The 15,118-nt window shown below is 46.3% G+C and overlaps 1 protein-coding gene across 1 annotated transcript in view; it reads left to right on the top strand.

Annotated features, from left to right (window-relative positions):
- Positions 1-15,118, top strand: part of kdm6ba (lysine (K)-specific demethylase 6B, a) — a 93,260-nt gene that overhangs the window by 33,916 nt on the left and 44,226 nt on the right. The window lies entirely within an intron of this gene.

Below are 15,118 nucleotides of genomic sequence, written 5' to 3'. Positions count from 1 at the left end.
ACTCCCCTGAGGAAACAAGATATCTCCAACACACATGCACACACAGCTAACACACACACATACAGTAGCTACAAACACAGGCACAATGTGACTTCATAGAGAGACAGCTCTTGTGCGTGGCACTTTAAAGCACATTTTTCACACTCACACACACACACGCACACACACACTTGCATACAATTAGCCACACCACACACCTGCTGGGTCTTGAGAGGAAGCTGAGCTCCATTCTGCCTGTATCTGAAGATGAAAGGAGGAGAAGACGAGAGACAGGCGGGAGGGAGAGGAGGAGGAGGGATTAGAGGAGAGGAGGAAGAGGAGGTGGAGGAGGAGAGAGAGATGGAGACTGGCAGAGGGGTGGAGGACAAAGAAAGAGCGCAGATAAAGAGGAAGAGGAGGAGCAGGGATGAAGAGTGTTAGCCAACTCTGCACGCTCCCACCTATCCTCTCTTCTCTCCCACTCTGCTTTGTGAACAGATGGGTGGAGGTATCAGATTGTGATGAAAGCCAAAGCAGGAAGAAAGGGACAGACAGACAGACAGACACGTACATACAGTACACACACACACACACACACACACACACACACAGATGCAGTACTTTGCATGCCTTGTTGCTCTCTGTCTCCTCTTCCTGCCCCTCTGTCATATATGATCACACTGTGCGTACGTGTGTGTTTTGTGTATCGTGATCACGGACTCATCAGGTCAAACAGGTTCTACAAGGCACTGCGCACACACAATACAACAAATCTGCATTGAGACCCAGTGATGTTGATGTTTTTTTCCTGGACGGGGAGACAGACACAGAGAGGGAGGGAGGGAGAGGCTCCAGGCACATGATGTATCAGACGAGCGGTGGGAAGAAAGAGATAAGGCGCGATGAAGAAAGAGGAGGATGAGAGGGAGAGAAAAAAAAGAAGGCATCAAACTTGTGAGCCCTGTGGGTCTTTGCTCACAGAGGGGTGGAGGGCAAATGGAGGCATGGTGGAGAATTCAAATGTCTCGGTGTCAGCGGGTTCACCAGCAATCTGTTCAGAATCCACTGCACATCACAACACACAGTTCTGCTTGAGCTTGGAACTGATGAAATTTGTGTCATGTGGTGTTGCATTTTTAAAGCTGCACTGGGCCGGCAACTTCAAATGACACAGAAAAGGTAGCAGCTCGCCATTTAAGAGCTTCACCACCCTGACATATTGTCACAAAGCATCAGTGGACTGCACACAGCACGCACATTTAATCCAAACCACACAGCCTGATTGGTCTATGCCAGCAGATAACACAGAGCAGGTGGACAGAAGAAATATGTGATGAAACATATGAATATAGATCACAGGATGCACAGCTGTGGATGCTGCCTTTAGGATACAAATGTCGGGATGGCAGGGGTGGAGATGGAGTACAGAAGAGACAGAAGCAGCAGTTGGATGTTTTCACGGGACTATATCAAGCCCAACATTCTGTAAGATATGCGATGAGCCCACCTTGCTCGGAAAAGCTCAACCAAGTTTTTAATGATGAAAGGTGTACAGTCAGACCCATCAAGGGTTGCAGGTGTGTTTGCGTGCATGGAGAGATTTTCTCTGGTCCCCGAGTCTGTAGGTTGTCAGCGTTCTGCCAGTCATGGTGGTCAAATGTACTGCCAGCATGAACTCTGTGCTCCCAGTCAAACAAGTTTAGCTGAAGTTTTTTTTTTTTCTGGCCAGACCACCCTCTGAAATCTAGCTATGTTTACATTCAGCTGTCAAGTGAATTTTGTGCAAACTTTCAAAATGCTGCAAAAAGTGAAATGCAAATGAGTTTTTTTTCCAACAGTCAGTCTGAAGTGAATGAAAATAGGCTTCCTGGATGTCAAAACTGGGCATCTGCTGGAAGAAGTATTTCAGCAGCTAATCTGTATTGGACTGATAACTGGTGGTATTTGAGAACCTCCAAACCATCCCTTAACTTTTCAAAACTGAACCCGTTATGCCAGAAATCATCCCTACTGAAGCAACAGTTTGACATTTGGAAAAAGACACGTGTACACTTTCTTGCCAAGAGTTACATTTGGAGATCAATACTTCTCTCATATCTGTCCGGTTAATATAAGGCTACAGCTGATTCCCTTTAGCTTAGCATAAATGGAACGCAACCAGCAGACTTCAGGAAGTTACTGCTGCCTCCAATCAGCGTCTTAGGTTCAACAGATCAACCTGACTTGCGATAGTGAAGAATCAACTGCAGAAGGGAAAGGAGAGGTAAGATATTTGATGGAGGGGGAGAATGAGGTGGGGGTGGGGGGGTGCCGGGAGAGATGGCGCCTAAACCAGTGTTAATTGAACACAGCTGTACCTCGTTAAACATTAATTGGCAATTAATCAGATCACACCCATCACCCTCCTCCCCCAGTTGAATGTAACTTGAATATGTCTTTTAAAAAGGGGGGGGGGGGGGGGGTAAAGTAAATTATTCACAGTAGGACAAGGAAAGCCTGTTCTAGCTCAGCCTCCGTCTCCCTCTCTCACTCCACTTTTCTCTCCTCCATCTCCTCACTCTTTCTCTCCCGCCCTCTGCTCCATTCAGCCCATTAATCTAGTTTTCTGCCTTTATCTCCGCTTCCTTTGCCTCACCCGTCTGTCGTTCACCCAGAGATGGAGAGAGGGAGTGGAAGAGAGATGTCACAACAAGGAGGAAGTGCCAGAGGGGAAAGGAGGGCTGGAGGAGGAGGAGGAGTAGGAAGGGGAGGCCCTGATGGAGCGTCTTAGTAGCTAAGTTGTTACTGTGCACACCACATAACGTCGCCAGTTCGATTCCAGCTGGAGGACCTTTGTTGCATCTCATACCCTCACTCTCCCCACGCTCCGCCTCTTAGCTATCAAACTAACCAATACAGGCAAAAGTACCCAAAAAATAATCTATGAGATAACAGAGGCCCTGATTCCCCTGCGTGAAGGGAGTCATGACGAACAGGAATGGCCACACTTAAGCCGGCTAATTGAAAATCACATGCATCAATGCGGGTTTTCAGGTTCTTTCTGTAAAGATCTTCATCCTACCTAATCACAGCCGACAGGTTAGTTCATTCATTCTGCCTTTATTCAAAATCTTGAAAAATCATTGAGGGCACGACCTAATTTCCAGTGATGTCGAGAGCGCAGTTAAAGCAGAATAAATACACACGAAGAGAGTTAATGAGAGAACAATAACAGAACACTTCGAGAGCAGATTACTTTGTAATTACGGCTGTAAATTGATCTGCTGCTCTGTCTCCTCCTGCTCTCCACGGTCGACTATACTGTATTTGACTATACCCAAACCCACAACATGATTGTTCTCATTTACATATTTTTCTGTTTCTGTCATCAGAGATTTAATTGCAGGCCATAAACATTAGCCCCAACCATGTCTCAGCTTGACGTCATCCTTTTCCTAAAGCTCTCTTTTGCCCATCTATCACCAAAGGTCCGGTTTTGCTCCAAAAAATTAGTTCATACGACATGGCGTCTGACCACGTCTGAAGAGCCGCTGTCGAAGGCGGGATGGAAAGGCTGTTGTCATACAGATGGGTGAGACGTAATGATTGTTCAAATGGGGGTAACGGCACATGCTTTTGGTTTGTCGTCCTTTGAAGCTGGAGTTGCACTCAGTTGTACATTTGAAACACGACAGAAATAGTTGTGTAAAGAATGAAAGAAGAGAGCTCGACCTCCCGAACAATCGTTGCATGAAATGTGCATGCCGGTCGGATTCAGAAAGTGTTTTTTTTTTTTTTTTTTAAAGAAGATGCATCCCCCGCCAGCCGATTCCAGTGTCAAAAAGGTGTGCAGAGAGAGAGAGAGAGCCAAAACTGAGAGAAAGTGTCTTTTCACATTTAACCAGCTAGTGTGGATGTACTTTGAGAGCAGCCAGCACACGCTGCTGAAGTTTATATCCAGCATATGTGGCCACAGGCACTTTGTGTTCCCGGTGTTTGAAGACATACAGTGTGTGTGCCGTAAAACCAGTCTGTCCTGTAGATATAGTGTGCTGGGCTGTTCTGCCCAGCGCTGCTGGCTCTTATATAACAACACTGATTACAGCAACAAGGATAACCTGCAGTGCACTCGCTGACACACATTCTTTCTCTCCCGCCTTCCCCCGATCTGTCGCTATCTCTTCATCCCTGCCGACACTTGTTTCCTCTCCCCCAAATCTCAGCTATTTCCATCTCGCTCAATTAAACGCTCTCTTAAACGCTTTGTTTCCTTCTGTCTCTTTTCATTATCCGTCGCTCCTTCCTCTCCCTTTGCTCTTTTTATTGCTGTCACTTTGGCCGCATCCCAAAATTCCCAGCCTTTCTCTGCTCGTATCTCCTGTTCACTCTTTCTCACTGTCCTCTCTATCAGTCACCATCTATCTGCCCTCACCATCTAAGTCTCTCGTTCTCTCCCTCGCTCTCCGTCTGGGCTCCAGCTCAAATATTACAAATGCTATTGCATACTGGCTAGGGGCCAAATCAGCAAGGCGATAAATCAATACAGCGAGAGAATTATGTAACGTGCCACCATATTGACTGGCCCGCTCTCCTCCTCCACCCTCCTGGGTGGTTTCCTCCTCCGCTCCTCGCTCTCTGTCATCGACTCACCTTGTTTTACTCCCCTTTGTTTGCCTTTTGCCCTCATTTAACAAGGTAAATTGTCAAAGTTATTTACAGCCTTGGCCTCAGGGTTACTTTTAGGGTGAAGGCATGTTCTGTCTGCTGGCGTGCAGGTTGATACCGCTGCTGTCAGCAGACAATTTTCTCCTGTTGGAGGGGATGGGGGAATAATTGTCAGATAATGAGAAAACACCTCAGTTTAAATGTGATAAAATGCAGTAAGATGTTCGACCTGACAGGGGTTTGAATCATTAACAAGGACAAATTTAAAGCCATTGTTTTACGAAGCGCTTGGGATCTTTGTGCGTTTTTTGCTGCTCTGTGTGTACACTGGTTCATCTGCTCTCACAGTGCACTGCTTAATTACAGTACACCCAGTGCCCCAGGCAGTACAATAGAAATGAAACATGGAAAAACTTAAACTATTAACTGGTGTACATGCTCTGGCGGTGCTGTTGGTCCGTGTGCAGTACTTAGTCATCTGCAGTATTAGGCTGTGAGTTTAAGCTGTTTTCCAGTGGGGGCTCACTGAAGAAACGCTTTTGCAGGTGTAAATCTTTGCCTTGATCTCTCTGTGTGAGGTTTGTTTCTCCTCGTGTTCGTTAGGGACATGGTCCTTGACTGAAGCGCTGGCTTCAGACTGGAACTGGTCCCAGTGGTTTGAGAGCTCGCTGCCTGCTCGCCGCTCTGTGGGGGTGGTAGAGAAGAGTCAGTCAGGGTTAAATGCTGAGGACAAATGCTGTGTTTGTGTGAAAACTTGTTTTTTTCTGCGTGTCTAACCAAGCTGATTTTCCAACTTTATAAGCAGTGAGCAGTGCTTCTGCCCCTTCTGTTGTCATTCACCAGTGTTGTGTCTGCAACACTTTAATGGTGTCATCGAATATATAATGTTAACTCTGCCTCTTGCTTCATTGTTTAACTTCCTGTCTGGATTCTGGCCAAACTCCAGTGATATCCTCAACCACTGAGTATTTGTTTGATGCACCACACTGCAAATGTGCATGCACAGTGTGATTTCAGCAGTTTGACTCTTCTGTCAGCCTCTACTGTGAATTTCAGCCTTGGTTAAATGTGTAGGATTGTCTATGCTGATGAATAAAACGTGAACTTGCTGTCGAGCATGAAAGGTTTTGATGATATAGTTTATTTCTCGGTGTGTGTACGTGCTGTTCTTCAGGATGTTGATTGAACAGTATAGACTGGTGAATGGACAAAGACGCAGTGAGCATTAGGTGAAGAATATGTGAGTTGGAGCACACCACATGGAAACACGTAGCTTCACCAACAGGCTGACAAAAAAATGAATCTCTAATACTTTTGTATTAATGCAAACTATGTGCAGAGGTCAGGGATCTCGTGACTTGTGAGCTCAAAAATAATTAGACCTGGTTATCAGCTGTAATACATTTCCATCGCAGCTGCTCTCTGATGAAAGGTTTTCATTTCAAACAGGCAGCTTTAGAACACGAACGCACGCTATACAGCAGGAGGTGAAATGAAATTAACCTCAGACACTTTCAACAACTGGCCCACACTGCTGCCACAATAAGCTGTTGATTTTATAGAAACTCCTGAGTTTTGCCTTCAGGGTTTTTTTTGTCTCACTGTTCTCTGTTACTTCTCCATTCTGGTCATGCAGTCTGGAGCTGTGGCTCCTGATGCCCTGGCTTCTTTATGGAGGGGGGGGTAGTCTATAGGAGTCAGTGAGTGCAGTAATAGTGCCTATATTTCCTCCAGCCTATGCCCTGGTCAGAGAGTGCAGCGGCTCCATGCTGTATTTTCCATACCGTCACCCCCCACCCGCCCTCTCTCACTCTCGCTCTGTCTCTCTCCCCCTCTCCCTCTCCCGGCTTTCCGACTGTACTTTTTCTCTCCGCTCAGGAATTCCATCTTCCTGCACGTGGCCGGCACTCAAGAGGGCACGCTGTGTGTGTGTGTGTGTGTGTGTGTGTGTGTGTGTGTGTGTGTGTCTGAACGTGAGCCATAGGAAACATCTCTCAGTGAAATAGAAAAGGAAACATGAAGCATGCATTTGTGTGTGTGTGTGTGTATGACATGCTAACAAGTGGGCACAGCTAGCTCCACTGTCCCAGCCTACCAGGCCAAGGGTTATCAAAAGATTATTCACAGACAACCAGACAGTGTATCAGACAGTAAATGTAGTTAGAAGAGAAAACGATGGCAGATGGTAACGATGTTATCCAAACGGTCTGTTGTAAATGTCCAGTTAACAGACCAACTTCCTGGTTCCACTTAGACCTACCTTACTTGGAGTGGTTGTTTACATGTGAATGGTTTTCCTGTGCAAAAAGGAATTGTGACACACATTTTGGGTGCCATGATCCATCTGAGCAATTGCTCTGCAAAGTACAATGTAATCGTAATCGATGTAAAACTGTGAAAATAAGACCCAAATTGTAATGAACCCGGCTGAACCTTCAAGGTTGGAAAATTGACAGGAAAAGTAGACAGAACTCAGTTTGTGAAGAGGAAATGGCAGTAAAGCAATTATCTAATCCAATTCATTTAACAGGAAACAGAAATTTGGTGTAGTAAATCCAATCAAAACACTAAACACATGCTGGTAGACAGAAGTAAATGCACGAGTTAGCGAGAGTTAGCAAGTCCTCCACTGGTCATGTTCTACCAGATCTGGATACTGAACCTGGAAGCCATTGTTCTCATCGCACCACATGTTAGCTAGTTTTCATGCCAAACCCTTATCACTGGCTTCACACATCTGTTGGTGCAAAGATGTTGGTGTAATAAATTCACATCTGTGCTGCAACACCCGCTGCAGAGTTTTATGACCCCGACTGAAGGTTATCTGCATCTGTATCGATTTGTTTTTTTTTTTTAATCATCTGTAGGTCAGAGCATACCTCCGTCAGGCTTACATCACACTAATGAAGAAGAGAAATCAAGGTACAGAGTGAGCACAGAGGCTCCTTCTGCTCTCCAATCCCATCTGTTTGACACACAGAGGTAGGGAGGGGAAGGATGGAGAGAGAGAGGGAGGGAGGGAGGAGAGAGGGAGGGGTGGTAGACGAATGAGAACGAGGCCAGATCAGGCTGAGGGAGGGGTGGGGGTGGGGGGGTGGCAAGGGGGGAGGTGCTGTTTAGAGAAAGGCAGGGAGTGAAAAAAAAAAAAAATCAGAGGGAGGCAGGCTGGGGGGTTGGGCTCCGAGCCTGTGCATGTGTATGTGAGAGAGGCAGAGAGAAAGCAGCAAGCGAATGTGTGTTGTGTATGTCTGTGTGTGTTTGTGCGCGTGTGTGCGCTCGCTCTGTTCCTTTCCTTTCTTTGTTTGACTACTGAGTGGGAAAAAAAAGCGAGACAGAATATAGAGAGATAGAGAGAGGGTGAGGAAGAGAGACACAGACAGAGGAGAGGAAGAGGATCTAAAACGAGTCACTTTTTTTTAAAGAGAGAGAAGAAGAAAGACAAAGGATTTCTATTTTGGTCTGTTTTTTCTTTTCTTTTTTTTTCTTGCAGTTTGTAAAATGAGAAAAAATATACACCAACAACAACAACAGCAGCACTGAATGCTTTTGAAAACAGTGTCATATTCAGGAGCAGTGTGTGTTTTGTGTGCTGGCTCGGTACGCGTGTGTGTGTGTGTGCCTGCGCTGAGGAGGTGGGGGGAGGCAGCCTGTGCAGTTTAAAGGGAAAATACAAGGCACACACAAAGCTGGGAGCGCAGGCAGGCAGGCAGGCAGGCAAGCAGGAAGGCAGGCAGCAGGAGAGGCAAGGGAAGGGAAAAGGTAGTGGGAATCTGCTGAGCTGGCTGACGCTTTCACTAACAAACCTCTTTTGGATTTTACTCCGCCGAGCCCACCCTGTGTCTCCCTCTGAGCTCACCCTGAGCCCGGCCACGGTAAGACAAGCTTCCTATCCACAAGCTCTCAGCTGTTTCGCCGCTACCGCTCTGCAGACAAAAGCAGGAGAAAGTTGCTGTGTGTGTATGTGTGCAGATGGAGAGGAGCTAAGCTAAAGGCTGAAGCTAAGGCTAAAAGGCGTGAGGAATGCAGCACAAAGGGAGCTTGTGTGCTCCAGCTGGGGCTGTGTGTGTATATGTGTGTGTGTCTGTGTGTGTGTGTGTGTGTGTGTGTGTGTGTGTGTGTGTGTGTGTGTGTCTTTGTGGACGGGCTTGGATGTTTGTGTCATGGGGCTTCCCAAACTTTTGCATGTGAAAGATGCCCCAAAATAGATGAGCACCGGGCTGCAGAGCCCCTTCTCGGTGAAAGATTTGTCCTGTCCCGGCTGATTGTGCACTGAAGGTGGAGAGAGTGAAAGCTCCGATCAGATTAGTCATCAGATGGAGTCTGCTAGAGCTGCACATGAAAGCAAATATTCAGGAATTAAAGCAGTTGTCATTATGCCGGGAAACAAAAGGAAACCTCGTCAGGGGGAGTCTTGAAGGTCCCAACATGTTAGTTTAAAATCCAGGGGGTCATGTCAGAGCGGGGCGATTTAAATACCCCTGATGGCTCTGCAGCCAGCTGGCTCACCGGCGTGGAAAACAAAATACAAAAGTAGTTAATTTTCGCTTCTCTGTCTCCTTGTCTCCTTTCTCTCATCCCTTTTCACTCCTTCAGCCCCCTTCTCCCGTGTCTTTTCTCTCTTTTTCATCATCACCCCTGGCTCTTCACTGATTTAAATGCCACTTTGCACAAAAGGTTTGTCTCTTCCTTCCTCCTCCTCGTCTCCTTTTTTCTCTCCTTTGCTTTTTTCCGCCCGCTCCTCTCCTCTCTTTTATCTCTCCATCGTGAAATTGGCAGGTGACTGTATTGAACAGGGGTCTTGTGACTTTGCTGCCTAAGCATTAATCAGTGAATGCCTATCTCCTCTGCACACACACACAGACACAGATGCCGGCTCCCATTAGCTTCTTACGCACAGTTGAACACACGCACACACACACACACACATAAACACACAGTACTACAAAGTGTGTTGTCCTGTCCGGTGTGTTGTGGTCTGGGGGCTTTCAGCTTGTTCCTGTCACTAGTCTGGTCTGCGGTCAGCACCCGTTTTGTCAATGTGTGTGTGTTACTGATATATGAAGAGCTAAGAGGAGCCAGCATTCTGTGCGTGTGTGTGTGTGTACATGTGCGCGTTTGTGTGCGTGTGCATGCGTGCTCCTCCCTACACGAGTGTGTGAGAAACACAACACTTGTGCCGGCGTCTGCCCGGAGCTAATATTGGTGTCAGTATGTGACTGCATGTGTGTGTGTGTGTGCGCGCGTGTGCGTCCGTCCCTGTCCTAATTAAGTCCGCGAACCCCCTCCTCCCCCTGTGAAGCAATACAAACATTCCTAGAATAAAAGCCTCACTAGAAAGACATCTCACGCGTAGTACTGTAAACTGATCCCTACAGTACTCCACCACACACACACACACACACACACACACACACACACACACACACACACACGTGAGCACCCGGCTCGCACATGCGCACACACAGACTTACACACACACAAGGAAAAATTACTGTTACTATTCCATTTGCTGCCCCCACCCTTCCTGCCCTCCCCCCCAGGGAATTTCCTCCTTTCTCTCTTTTCATTAGTTCATTACCAGCGGAAGTAGAGCGTCCTCTACTCTCTGACATTTCTCTTTCCCCTTTCTCGTCTTTCTTTTTTTATTTCCTCCACCACTTCCTGTCCAGCTGTGATTATCCAGTAGTGGCGTGCCAGGCGCGGTTCAGCCAGGGTCGCCAACTGCGGGCTGGAATACATCATAGCTGCTCACTCGCTACCTCACATAGCCTTGCCCTGATTAGGAAATACTGTATACAGGACTCAGCCAGCACTAATGCTGCACTAATCTGTTGAAACTGTGCTGCTGGTTCCCATGCTGAATACAGAGAATGGTATATTAGGTCTACAGCAGAATGTGATGCAGCATGATGAATTACATTATGATATGTCAGAACTGATTGAGCTGCGATGGAGTACTTTTTGATTGAGTTCTGTATGGAGGAGTAAGTTATTTTAGAAAACATGCTGCACAGTTAAGCAGGTTTTGGAATAAGAACAAATAACATCATAGATGATCTGATTTAGTAGTTTAATAGAATGAACTTTTATTATGTTGTAGAAAGGAAAATCGTGTTCTATAATGAGTAGTTTCATGGTAAGTGGACCAACACCTGGCATACTAGAGAACATAAGTTATAATAAAATCGAATTGATCGTGTAAAATATGTATTGTGTGTTTGTTAATTTTTATTTCTGTGCCATGACAAACATTATGTTTGATACATGCTACACACACAACATAAAACCAAGGGGTTATGTTTTTAGTTAGACACAGAGTCATACAGTATAGTAGCATCTGTAATGTGGTCAGACAGATTCCCTTACTTTCCATCATGGCTGTTGTTTTTTTCTTTGTAGGCTACAGTTTTGCATAGTCATTAGTTGGGGGAGGGGGTGACCCGGCCCAGCTGTGAGTGAACGTGTGTGTTTTGCCAATGCAGATAAAATATGGGGATGTGGCCCGTGATGACAGTTGATTCTGGAGCTGTCTGTGTAGCAACAAGCCATTTCCTGCACTGAGAGCCATTAGGACGCCACCCAAACCTCCCACCCCCGTCTGTCACCCACCATGCTCCTGTGTTCCTCTGCAGATGTGCACACACAAACACACAGAGATGGGGGGGGTGGGGGGTGTTTTTGTGATTGAATTTGTGTGTGCATGTGTGCTGCTCTCCTCTTTACCCCTCCTCAGCCCCGGGGCAGTCCCCCCACGGCTGAAGGGGGGAGATTGTGCATTCATTGGAATGGAGGCTGAGATGGCAGGGGGGAGGTGGAGGAGGAGGAGGGTGAGGGTGATTGAGTGTGCTGCCTGGAGAAGAAAAAGGGAGACAGAAAGAAGAGAGAGGGGAAGAGGAGAGGGGGAGGGGTGGTCCGCCTTGTGTTTAAAAACAGGGAGAAAAGGGGGAGGAGAGGGAGAGGAGCAGACAGGCAGGAGAGGAGGTTCAGGGGTGGAGGTGAGGGGAGGCTGGCTGGCGCCGTGGCTGGGTTGTGTCTGTGGAGAGGGGCTGGAGCTGGGCTAAAAACAGCTCATGTTCAAGTGCTGATTTGAGACACTTCCATGTAAATAAATGTCTGTCTGTGACCGCCAACCTCTGATTGATAGAATGTCACAGCCGGCTGATGAAAGCTTTTTCTGCACGTCTGAACTTTTCGGTGTCTGTTAGATCTTGATGTGTGTTAGGTTTCTGTTATCATGGCTTACAGTGAAGCATCAAAACCGTTGTTGCTGCAACACCTTTGCTGATATTCTCCCCTGTGCTTCATGTTCGTTTATATTTTACGTCCCTGAATGTTTTCCATCTTTGGAAGGCTCTGCTGAGTTTGCCATCAGTTTTAGCTTGACTTGCTGTGACCACATCAGAGCCATGATGGCTACTGCTCTCAAAGCCCCCTACCACACAGTTCTTGCTTTGTTTGTCACATCACTTGTTTTGCAGCAGAGGGATGAAGCTTGATGCAAATGGGTGTCGATCAGGAAATCTAAACGCTTTAGGAAAGTGGTGAAAAGTTGACTGATGTGCAGCATCGTGTATTATCAGAGAGCAGGAAAACAGACGTGTCTATGTACAGATATGCAACTTAGTACTTTAAACACTGTGTTTAAAGCAAATATTGGTTATAATGTGTGGCTGAGTTTTGTGATGTATTTTGGATTTGTGTTGGACAGCGTTGGCGGTTTGTGCTAAAGTAATATTACACAGATGTCCAGTATTTATTTAGTTAGGAAGAATACAAGCATTAGTGAACTGTGTATATGCAGTGGGTGGTACCAGCTGGCCTTGTATTGTCTCCGAAAGATTTCCAAGATGCAGTGTGGTGGATTCAGTACCGCATATACAGTACATTGGCGCTAACAACATTCCCCTTGCACAACAGTTAGCTGCTCAGAGAGCACATTTGCCAGAATTCGTGGCGATACATATAGTATCCAGGTGCATACATTTCAGTGGTACACATACACACACACACACACACACACACACACACACACACACACACACACACACACACACACAGGCAGACCGTCCAGTAGATGCATTTTAATCTGTGGCTAAACCTTTTGGTCGGAGGCTTTATCTTTGACTACACTTACCGGTTTTAGATTCAAAAGCAGAGTTTGTGAATGCACAGAGGGATGAGGCTTAGATGGTTAATTCTATTACGCAGGGTTAAAGGCCTCATGCAGATTATCTTTGGCCTTGGAGCCAATATCCACTATAGAAAACTAGCCTGTGTAGGTAGCTGTATATGATTAGCAGAGAGGAAGACAAAGAGAGCGGCAGAGACATGATGAAAGACAGAGACGGAGAGGAGAGGCAGTCTGGTGGAAGGTCAGATCCACGTGCTGCAGCCTGTCTTCCTTATTTATTCAAGTTGGTCTGGATTTGAGCTGCAGTCAGGGAGATGCATGAGAGAGCAGAATTAGAGAGAGAGAGAGGGAAGAAAAAGATCTGGACATGCAGAGATATCTGGGAAAGTGAAAGAAGAAAAATAGCCCCGCTGAGTTATTTTTGAAGTGTGCACACACACACAGGGCCATTGGCAGAGGTAGTCTGCTGAATGTGCACATGGCTTCTTTGTGTGATGGAGACGGGCTGGGGTTTGTTGATTTGAGGTAATAGCTTCCAGTTGTCTCAGTCAGGAGAGGGCTGTGTCACTACTACTGGGGATAGGCAGGGGATTGGCAGGCTGAGTGGAGTCAAAATTCACAACACACACACATCCAGCTGAACACTTGGACATTGTGTGACCGGGATTGGGGTTTCTCGTGTTGGCCTTTGTACCATGGAGCCTGTGACTGACTGAAACAGGTGTGTATGTGTGTCTGTGGGTCTGTCTGTACACACAAATCTTCACTGCACGGCTGGTTTTATCACTCCTCAGCAAAGGTCAGCGGAGGAGCTGTGTGTGTGTTTATAGCATCTCTTGCATAATGTGTGTCAAGGGTTGCAGATTGTTAAAGTGTGCTTGCTCTGTAATGAAGGATGCCGAGTTCTTTAAAGCTCATGATGAAAGGGGAGGGAGTGAGGTAGAGAAGAAGGGGGGGGGGGGGGCAGTTGTGTGGGACTTTAACTGGACTTTGTGTCTTTCCTGCTGTTTCTGCACCAAGCACATCTTTATTTCCCCGTTAATGAGGCATGAATATTCCCAAGATCAAGGAATGTGTTTTTTTTTTCTCCCCCTCGCTTGTGTTGTTTGTATTTGTCACCAGCTGCTCGTAATGTTAGTGATATCAGCATTGGAGCTTGTCCTACTGTTGCACTCTGGGTAGGAGCAGCTGCGAAATGCCTGAATTGTAAACCGCATAGAATATATAAGTGCACAAACACAGATCTAAATAAACACACACAGACACATGACAGTTGGCCCATGCCCTGTGTTTTTACTGCACTCTGTAATTGTGCACGCAACAAATGTGCAGACTCTTTGAAGGTTACTGCTCTTATGCTGCTCCCCTTACATCGTCTCTTTGTTTTAGCTGTGGTGTTTCTCCTCCAGTGATGTGGCCGTGCCCTGCGCCTCATTGTGTGTGCATGGGACGTTGTTTCTGTGCTTAAGTTTAAGGTTTGCGTGTGAAGCTGGGTGCATGTGCTAGGGACCACTCTCAAAAGTAGATGCAGGTTAGGTTTTGCACTTTGTGTGTGTGTGTGTGTGTGTGTGTGTGCACGTGCGTGCCTGGGAATCTTTGTGAATGAATAGTGAGTCTCTGTCAGGGCTTTGCTGCTCGCAGGTGTACTGAATGTTCTGCTCTTAATGATGTAAGACTGATGCAGCCTGCCTTATCTTACTGGTCTCACTGGTTTTACTGTCTGTAGCGTATGTGAGCGTATTTACCCCAGGGATGCTCATATGAAGACATGTGGTCATGTATTCCCATTTCTGTTTTGTAATAAGCTAACAAGTAACCTATTTTTTAATGAACCAAATCTTTGCCTAACAATTTGACTACTTGCACAGTCAGCAAACCTGAACACCATGGACATCCCACTGTATTCACGTGTCTTTTAGCTTTCCTTTGATCCACCAGTTATTGAAAAAGATCTCTTTGGCTTCCTCCATGTTCAGCTTTCTTCACTGACCAATACTTTCCCTTGGTTTCAGTCATATGCACTCAAATGCAGCATATGCAGTCATATGCATACCCTCTGCAGTCCTACTAGCATCTGTACTTCATTATGCAAAACTACATTCTGCTGACCGAACCCCTGTGCATGGCAAACACATGACACAGCTGATGAATCGTGTGTGTGTGTGTTTAGTTGCATGTGTGTGTAATAAAACAGTAATACACACAAGATAAACTCAACATCTGACATCAGTAATTAGGTTAGTATGTCTATGGATGTTCATTAACAGTACATACAAAAGAAAAACACACACCAGACCATCTGCCCTCGAACCCACACAAACCACAGAGAGACACACACACACACACACACACACACACTGTTTA

The sequence above is a fragment of the Chaetodon auriga genome, chromosome 24 (assembly GCF_051107435.1).
Source record: "Chaetodon auriga isolate fChaAug3 chromosome 24, fChaAug3.hap1, whole genome shotgun sequence".
Taxonomy (NCBI): Eukaryota; Metazoa; Chordata; class Actinopteri; order Chaetodontiformes; family Chaetodontidae; genus Chaetodon; species Chaetodon auriga.
The sequence above is the reverse complement of the archived record's forward strand: the minus strand, read 5'-3'. Positions and strand labels throughout refer to the sequence as shown.